This window comes from Silene latifolia, chromosome 9 (genome assembly GCF_048544455.1).
Source record: "Silene latifolia isolate original U9 population chromosome 9, ASM4854445v1, whole genome shotgun sequence".
NCBI lineage: Eukaryota > Viridiplantae > Streptophyta > Magnoliopsida > Caryophyllales > Caryophyllaceae > Silene > Silene latifolia.
Window position 1 is genome coordinate 183,787,153 of NC_133534.1, and position 9,678 is coordinate 183,796,830.

Below are 9,678 nucleotides of genomic sequence, written 5' to 3' on the forward strand. Positions count from 1 at the left end.
TGGTGTACTGTTGCACGTTACACTACTGCTGCCGGTTGGTTTTCCATTTCTCTCTTTTTTTTTTTTTTTTGGGTTTTACGGCCAGTGTACTGCTGCACCTTTCTGCTGGTAGCCTTGTCGGCATTTGTTGCTGTCCTGTGGCCTGACCGTGGTGGTTCAATGGCAGCGCATTGCCGTGAGTGTTTGTGGTTGGGGTTAGTTCGTGTTTGTTTTGGTGTGTGATGCTTGTGGCTTCGCCGGAGCTCCGGTCACTTACCTGCGCTTGCTGCCCTGCCCGCACATCTCGGCTATCTTCTTGGTGGCTATATTGGTTCCCGTGCAGGTAGGAGGAGGGGTTTCTTCCATCATGCCTGAACTTGTGCGGTTTCATTGTCCTTTTTCGAGTCTTCATGCGTGTCGGGATGGTTTTGGTAAGGGCCTTACTAAGGCTGCATGGCAGAAATAGTTTCGGGACCGACATTGTCATGATGGTGCATTAGACCTTACGCGTCAGACTCTTACTGATAGTCTGACTGTTTATTCCAATGCCTAGAGTACTTTGAGACGGATGGGACTCTGGTTGTGTGAGGTGTGTTTTATGACCCGTACCACTCGTGCTAGATGTCGGCATAGTCGGGGTGATATTGTGATGCATCTGGAGTGTGTTGATAGCCTCTACTGTTTTCATATTTATGGTATTCCGAGAACTTTGGCTCCTTCTACTTCGGTTTCTTCTGATGATGGTGTTGAGCTTGTTCAGTGGTCTATATCTTCGCTTGATCGTTTATTGTCGTTGGGCCTTTGCACCGTAAAATCTATTCCTCCTAAGTGTCGTCTTGGGTTTGCTCGGGCTTTGAAAGGAGCTCTGGATGATGTGGTTGATTCCCCTAGTGATCTCTCCCGCTGGATTCGTTTACTTGTTTTACCGCTGTGTCTGCTTAAGACTTTCGCTCCTCGGAGTAATGTTGAGTGTAGCATCGCTATTCGGCGCTTGGCGTCGGGGGAGGAGAGTATTGCCGTGGCTATCCTTGCTTGGGGAGGGGGCGGGGGGTACACAGGGGGTGGTTTGCGGTTTGTTGCAGGAGTGTTTTGATGAGGGTCCTTCTTTGTTTAATGTGGAGGAGGATCTGGATTTGGGTGAGCATAACCTCCGTCAATGTAGGCGGAAGATTTGTGATGGTCACTATACTGCTGCTGTTCGGGTGCTTTCTTCCTCTAGGGTCGCCCCCTACTCCGATGTTACTCTTGTAGCCTTGCGTGAGAAGGATCCTGTCGCCCCGCCTCCTTCATTGCCTCCTTTGTCGGGGGATCATCAACCTCTGGTTGCCTCTGCGTCAGTGGTTTTGGATATGATTCGGAGCTTCCCACGTGGTACTTCTTGTGGGAGGGATGGTTTTCGTGCCCAACACCTTATGGATTGTTTGAGTGGCGCTGCTGTGGCTATCTCTGATGATTTGATCACTTATATTACTAGGGTGGTTAATCTTTTTCTTGAGGGTCGGTGTCCTCTTGCTTTGGGTGAGTACATTGCCAGCGCCCCTCTCACGCCGCTTGTTAAACCAGGTGGTGGGGTCCGTCCTATTCTTTGTTAGCCTTTGTCCGGAGACGGCTTGTCTCTAAGGCTGGTGCTTTTATGGTGGGTCCTTCTTTGTCGTCTTATTTTGCTGGTTTACAGTTTGGGGTGGGTGTGTCCGGTGCAGGAGAGGCTATCTTACATGCCTTGAATCGGCTCATTGAGGCTCGAGGTGCTGAGGTGGGACTTTCCATGTTACAGGTTGATTTCCAGAATGCTTTCAACCTTGTTGATCGTACGACCATGCTTCAAGAGGTCCGCCATCATTGCCCGGTTCTTTCCCGTTGAGTGGAGTTTTGTTATTCCAGCCCTGCCCGTCTTTTTTATGGGGAGCATTACTTGTGGTCTTGTCAGGGTGTCCAGCAGGGTGATCCTTTGGGTCCGTTGCTTTTCGCTTTGGTTTTGCATCCCTTAGTATGCGAAATTCGGGATACTTTTGACCTCACTATGCAGGCGTGGTACTTGGATGATGGCACCATTGTGGGGGATACTTTGGAGGTGTGGGGAAGGTCTTGGATTTGATTATGGCGGATGGCCCCCGTTTTGGACTGCACCTTAATGTCTCCAAGACGGAGGTCTTTTGGCCTGTTGAGGATCCTCGGAGTCGGCTTCCTGGGGTTTACCCACCTTCTATTTCTCGGCCCTTGCGTGGTGTTACAGTTTTGGGTGGACCTGTCAGTACTTGCCCTGGTTTTGGCAGTGAGATTGTGGCGAGGAGAGTAACTAAGACCATTGAGCTAATGGACTTGGTTGCGAGGATTGAGGACCCGCAATGTGAGTTGCTTCTACTTCGAGCTTGTACTGGTATTTCTAAGCTCTATTTCCCCCTTCGTACTTGCTCCCCTAGTGTATTTGGGTCCGTCCATCTTCCTTTTGATGCTACTCTTCATTCTAGCTTGGAAAGTATCGTCACCGCGTCTAGCCCGGGTTTTGGGGATTGGCAGTGGCGCCTTGCTACTTTCCCTTTTCATCTTGGTGGTCTTGGTGTCTATGCGGCGGGGGATGTTTTACATTATGCTTTTATTGCGGTCCCATTTGCAGTCTGCTGATTTGCAGACTAAGCTCCTCGGACCTTCTGGTATTGTAGCTACTGGCCCTGCTTTTGATGATGCCGCGCGGGGTTTTACTGCGATTACAGGCTCTGGTATCTTAGGTAACCCTAGTGAAATTGCTGCCCCCAAACTTATGAAAAAATTGGCAGACATTTATTTCACGACGGTTGCTGCTGCTTCAGAGTCTGTTTTCTCTTTGACACCACGCCAGCTTGCTTTGTGGCAGTCTCAGCAGGGTTCCCACTCCTCTGATTGGTTGCGTGCGGTTCATATCTCGGGGTTGGGTCAGACTATGAACGGGAGGACTTACCGTAGTGTGCTTGGTTATCGTCTGGGTGTTCCGTTATTCACGGTATCTAGGCCCTGTCCTGCTTGCTCTCGGGTTTTTGCTGATGATGTTTTTGGGGACCCTGTTTGTTTCTTGTCTTTGGTATCTTGTGGGCGTTAAACATCGGCATAACCTCGTCCGTGACACTCTTTTCGACATATGCTATAGATCTGGTATTTCTGCGGGAAAGGAGGTTGATATCGGTTTGGTTGACGGGCATGGGGGTTCCCTTCGTCCTGCGGATTTGCTGCTTTTTTCTTGGGACAGAAGGCGTGATGTGTGCGTTGACTTGACAGGGTCTTCTCCTTTGACTCAGACTGGGATGACGGATTTTGTGCCTGGCCGGGTTGTTGCTGATGTTGCTCAGCGTAAGTGTGCTAAGTACGGGGATTTGTGCGCGACAGCGGGTTATGGTTTCCTTCCCTTCTCTTTCTCATCACTTGGGGAGCTGGGTTCGGATGCTGTTGCCTTGCTCAAGCGGATCCAGAAATTCTCCGTATCTCAGGATACGGGGGCTCGGGTGGCCGCTTACATTTTTACTAGACTTAGCTTTGATGTTGCTAAGGGTGTGGGAGCCTAGATTGTTTCTCGGCTCCCCACCAATTTCATGTAAACTTTTATTTTTCTTTTAATGATAGCTGCGCGCATCCTTTAAAATAATAATAATAATAATAATAATAATAATAATAATAATAATAATAATAATAATAATAATTATTATTATTATTATTATTATTATTATTATTATTATTATTATTATTATTATTATTATTATTATTATTGTCACTATTATTATTATCCGACTAAAATATATATTTTTATATAAATTAAGTTTTAAAATATTACTTTTATAAAAATCGTGTTTAAAACAAAATTAATAAAATTAAATAACTTAAAAATATAAAATAAAGTAATTGAACGGTTAAATAAATTATAAATGTCAAAATGAGAAATTCGCGGGTGTTACAATAGCCCACATCTATCCTCACATGAGGTGGCCAATACTCCACAATCACGTAGGTGAGTCCATCAAGTGTGTACTACACACACCACTCAAACCTGTAGATACCTCATTTCTGCACCTCCCGCAAAACCACCCGGTGATGATTGAGCCGCATGTTTGGTACACGGAACGATTTGTGACAGTTCGTAAGTTTATCGCAAGTGCTCGCTCAAACACTTGTGTCTACCTCATAGTCGTCATCTACGCGCCGATACGGTCGTTTTGGCAGTAATTAGAGTACATTTGGAGTCCGGGTCAAAAACCGTCTTCATTTTCTAATAACCGTTTAAAATGCCGAGTCATAATGTTCTGGAATGTTCCGGATATTTCTATTCCATAAATTTTCCAATCTTTTGATCTTTGGTAACATATCCCGAGATTATCATATAAAATATTAAGGAAATAAGATTAATCCGCTATTCCATAATAGAAACACGTAAATCTTTCTTGCGCAGGATGAAACCACTGAGGAAAAGACGCAGCAGGTGCTGCGCCTCTTCCAAGAGACGCAGTGCTTGCTGCGCCTCTTCCTCAGTCTTTTTCTGTGTATTTTTCGTATCTTTTCGAGATTCACTTCCAAAGTTTCTCCGAAAACCCTAATTTCCTCTGTGTGATTAGTATAAATAGAGACCTTCGGTCTCACATATTTCTCACGCGAGTGTCCGCCCTTCTCTTCTCCCTTTGCATTCTAGACCACGTTCTTACTTTTTGGCGTCTACGTGCTTAAACTTTCGACCACGTAAGCTCGGATCCTTCTGAGTACCAGCCTCGTTTTGCATGACCGACCAATTTGACCAACTCCACAATTAATCAACTTAATCAATCTGTTTAATTCCTCCTAGAGGGCACTTTCGTCGTAGATTCGAGTCGAGCATCACTAAACGTTAACTTAGTTCATCTCGTTTCGTCAAACATGTAAGTCTGAGGGTGTAAATCGTTCTTTTATTATTGTTCTTTATTATTGTAATCACAATTGTAAGATTTTTGTCGAAAACAAACTTAAAACCGATTTGTAAACCTTGTTTTTAAACCCTTTTTACGGATTATCAGGAGACAAACGTCGAGAAAGGACGCAGCAACTGTTGCGCCTCTTCGAAGGGACGCAGCACCGGCTGCGCCTCTTCGTGAGGCTGCCGCAGTTCCTGCTTCCTTTCTTCTTCCTTCGTCTTTTGATAATTCGATTGTTTTGTTTCGTTTTCATTTGTCAATTGTTCACTAACATAATAATTTGAGTATAAATTTTAGCATGTAATCATTAATCATTATTATTTATTAATTCATCTTTCGATTCCGGACTTAAATCCCTTATAATTCATATTTGCGGGTTTTCGTCATTCAAATCAATTCGGGTTTTTAGAGGTTCGATTCATTAATATTGAGTCTCTGGAATTCACCATTGATCGCCGTCTTAATAACCTGTTTAACCTAAGTAATTTGTCTTAGTTCGTTTTAATCCATTATTGGCCTAATTAATCTTGTATATAATTCGTTCTATTTAATTTCATCCGTATTTTATCGTTTTTATGACCTCAATCACATGTAAATAATCTGTTAATCACTTCCATCCGAGCCGGTTATTCATAATCAAGCATTAAATTTACCTACGAATATTAACGAGATGCAGTTCCGGCTTCACAGCCAGAACTCAACCCAGGAACAGACGCAACAACTGCAGCGCCTCTTCCAAGGGACGCAACTCTGCTGCGCCTGTTCCCGATTGATTTCTGTTCCCGAATTCCCGTTTCTGCTTTGACCTAGTTTATTATTTACGTATTTAATTTACTATTATTCGTATTATCACCTAATCTGTTCGTTTATTCATTTTTCTTTTCCCAAATTATCCGTTTTGAATGTACTTTCGACATAAACCAGTTAATCCGATGTAATTATTGTAATTTTCTTTATTATATTTTTATTGTATTTCTTTTATTGTATTGCTTGTATGCTCTCACATGTAATCGATCTTAAATTTCTACTTCGACATTATTGCATGTTAAATTACGTGTTAACCGACTTAGTTAATTTATTCTCACATGCTAGGATTAATCTAATGGATGTTGCATTGCATGCATATAATCGACAACATATCAAGTATAGATAATTTCCCTAATTATTAGTAGAGGCCGCTACACTAGTAGAAAAAACCCTATCACGTCGCTGCTATTATGGCGGTTTTATTAGAAACGACGCGAAAAGTAGTTAACAAATTATTCGTGTCATTTGTAATTAAAAACCGACGTGATAAAAGAAAGTATTGTGGCGGTTTGATTTTAAAACCGCCGTTATAAAGCTTTTGTGACGCTTTTTATCTAAAACCGACGTCTTAAGATAGCGTTGTCAAAAGGTTTTACGTCAGTTTATTTTAAAACCGACACTAAAAATATCAAATCCCTATTCATAAACGCGGCCCCTTCTAATCTCATCTCATATATCAAATTACCTAAATCTTCTATGATTCCCAATTTCCCATTCTAAATCTCCTAATCTCAATCGCTGCTCCCCACTGCTGATTGTTCACCATGTCTGGCGGTCACAAATCTCTCCAACGCCACCACTGTTACTTCAAACTTCGAATGCCAGCATTACGCTTCCAGTTCCTCGACCAGACAACGTTATTTTTCGATCTGATCATTTTAATCTTCTATATTTTTTCTTAATTTGATTTTGATTTCATAGACTTGATAATCTCATTTTTAGGGTTTTTTTTGCAGTCAAACTGGGGAAATGTAACGATTCATCTACAATCCAATCGCAGAAATACATCCGCCTTCTTTTTTACTACAATTCTTTTTTAGAGTGTGTAATATCGGTTCGTTTTTTTTATCTACCCACTTTTCCGTCTGTTACTTTCTCATTGTTTCACTGCTTTATTTGTTCCAATTATAATCAATTGCTTATTTTTTTCATTTTGATTAGTATTGTACTGGCCAATTATTTGATCTATCCTACCCTTTTCATTTTGTTAACTCTTGTGCCAGGTATTTAGTGTTTTTTTTAATGATTTTATTACTTGGTCAATGATTAGAGTAGTTTAAGGTAAATAATGATGTTGAATGAGTAATTTGGAGATTAATATGAGTTGAATGAGTTAGTAATTCGCGCTCGAAAACTAGTACGGAGTAGTAGAGAGGCAGTATGATACTATGTGGTAGACAACATAGTCTACTGAGTGTGAAGTGTGAACAATTTGTTACTGTGATATTTTTGTTGTAATTAGAGTACCCTGAATTGATAGGGTAAATATGGTATCCCATTTAGTAGTATGTAATTATTAACTTACTATCAGTAGGGTGATATTATTGATTAGTTATAAAGATGACTTTTCTTTCAGATTGAGTATTCTCTGGGATTGAGTAGTTTTGTACTTTTGTACAGTTTTCTGGAGGTGTTTTTATTAAGAGACTTGTCTTTATCAATGTAAGTGACATGTATTTGACCCATTTTAGTCTTAAGACGGATACTTACATTTTAAGGGAAATTTAATGAATTAAGATATGTACTGATGGGATTGATTGTGATTTTATGTAATTTTTACTACATGCTTCTTGTACCTTGCTAGGGCGCTTTCTAAAATTAATCAGGTAGACTTTATTAATCTTAACGTAGTAGAAGAGTATGATCAATGCGTAACAATATTCATCCATGTTCTTCCATGTAATAATACAAAGTACTAAACCAAAAAAACGAGGGCATGTGAAGTAGACAACTTGACTTCACTTGGGATCATTGAATTATTTCACTGTATGTCTTAGGTGTTACAATTACATATTGGTTTATAATGAAGATAAGCAAGCATATGAGAGTTTCGGTAGTGTTAACTGTCAAGTGTTTCACATAGCCTTAATTTTTTTTTCATGATATCAAACTGTCATGTGCACCTCCACCCCATGAAGATTTAATTATTAATGTATATGTCATATATGAAGGTCACCAATTTTCAATCATAACTTGACTATGGATGATTTTTCAATCACCTTAGGTTATAGTAGCATACTAGCAAACCGCCAAGTGACTTTAAAATTATGTGTATAGCTTTACTTAAATTCTAAACACGGGGGTTTCTCATAGTGGTAGAACTTAGATTTAATGCTTTAATGAATATAATATTCAAGTTAACAAGAATTTTGATATTAAAAGTCTATATATATTGAATATAGTACTCAAGTGCTTTCATGAATATATGTTTTTCTTAGTTTAGAATGGTTCACTAATGCTTTACAGAATATAGTACTCGTAAAATTGTGGATTATCTTCATCTCTACTCCCCTTCCTCCACCCTCTCTTTTCACCGTGTCAATCCTGTCTTTCATTTGCTTTTGATTAATTAATTTTGTGCTTCACCGGCATTCTGTAGCTGGTGTTTGCGGAACAACAAATATTGACATGAGTTTAAATTGAATCTCTTCCATTTTTCAGGGGTAAGTTGTTAGAAATCCATCTTATTATGACAGAAAATAGATGTGGGGTGTGGTGCTATAATTTAAACTTCGAAGTTATTTATCTTGTTTTTGCTTTATATATATTTTTTCAGTTTTTTACCAAGATTTGTTTGCCTTTTTTGAATCCTTGACTAACTAGTCATTCTCGTCTCTGCTTATGTGCTTAATTGCTATCTATATTTTGCATTTAACATTATTATTTAGTACTTTACCATTTCTCTAATTTGAACTAGGTACCACTTTCCACCAGGCACCACAAGCCACAATGTACCCAGTAACAACACCAATCCTCAGCCTATTAGTTTACTCTCTTTAAGGTACTATTTTATCCCCTCTTAATAAGCACCTTTTTTTTCACAGTTTGATAGTTGGTGCCACTCTACTGTTTAACATTGATGTATGATTGCAGATTTGTTAATGTAGAATGGCAGATTTAAGATTGTCAATTGACGAGATGAAGGATGTTAAAGAGGTGTAGGCTAGCAACTATTTAGGGAAAATGTAATGCTGATTAGTCTATTAACTAAGATTATTTATACACTTGGATGTATAATTTTGAACATCGACATTATTGTTCTGTCGGATGATATGCAAGTTCGTTGATTGGCATTCTTTTGTATGTATTTTTTGTTTATTTCGCATTTCAACCAAAATTTTGGTAGCAAATAATAATAATTATTATTATTTTAAAATAATCTATCTATGGTGGCGGTTCATAATATGAAACACCACTATTAGTTCACTTTTAGTGGCGGTTCTTTACTAACAACCGACGTCATAATTACCTTTAGTGGCGGTTCTTTAACAACAACCGACTTTATAGAGAACATGTAGTGGCGGGTTGTGGTGGAAAGTTATTATTGAAATACCTATAGTGGCGGTTTTCTAAAAATAACCGCCACTATAAATGAGTTACAGTGGCGGTTCTTGTCTAACAACCGTCGTATTATATAAATTATAATGGCGGTTTTGTATAACAACCGCCACTATAGCAGAGCTATTGCGGCGGTTCAACAACCGCCTACAACCGCCGTAAAGTTTATACGACGCCGTGATAAACGACGGACCCTAAATCTCTAAAAACCGCCACAAAAGGTCATTTATAACCGCCACCGTAGGGGGGTTTTCTACTAGTGCTATCGAGGCGGGCGGGATTAGGTGTTCGACCAAAAGAGCTTCCTAATACGTACCCTCACCCCTTATTCCAGATCTCTGTGAACATCCATGTTCATTGGCATCCACGAGAGTCATTCTAGACATAGAATGCTAAGGGTAACGAGTTCTTGGTGTTCATGTCACTACTT

The 9,678-nt window shown here is 40.0% G+C and overlaps 1 long non-coding RNA gene across 1 annotated transcript; it reads left to right on the forward strand.

Annotated features, from left to right (window-relative positions):
- Nucleotides 1-6,356: 6,356 nt before the first annotated feature.
- On the forward strand, nt 6,357-8,976 carry LOC141598393 (uncharacterized). Its single transcript, XR_012523479.1, has 4 exons — nt 6,357-6,546; nt 6,647-6,744; nt 8,608-8,691; nt 8,784-8,976. It is a non-coding gene; the product is annotated as an uncharacterized LOC141598393 (long non-coding RNA).
- Nucleotides 8,977-9,678: the final 702 nt, after the last annotated feature.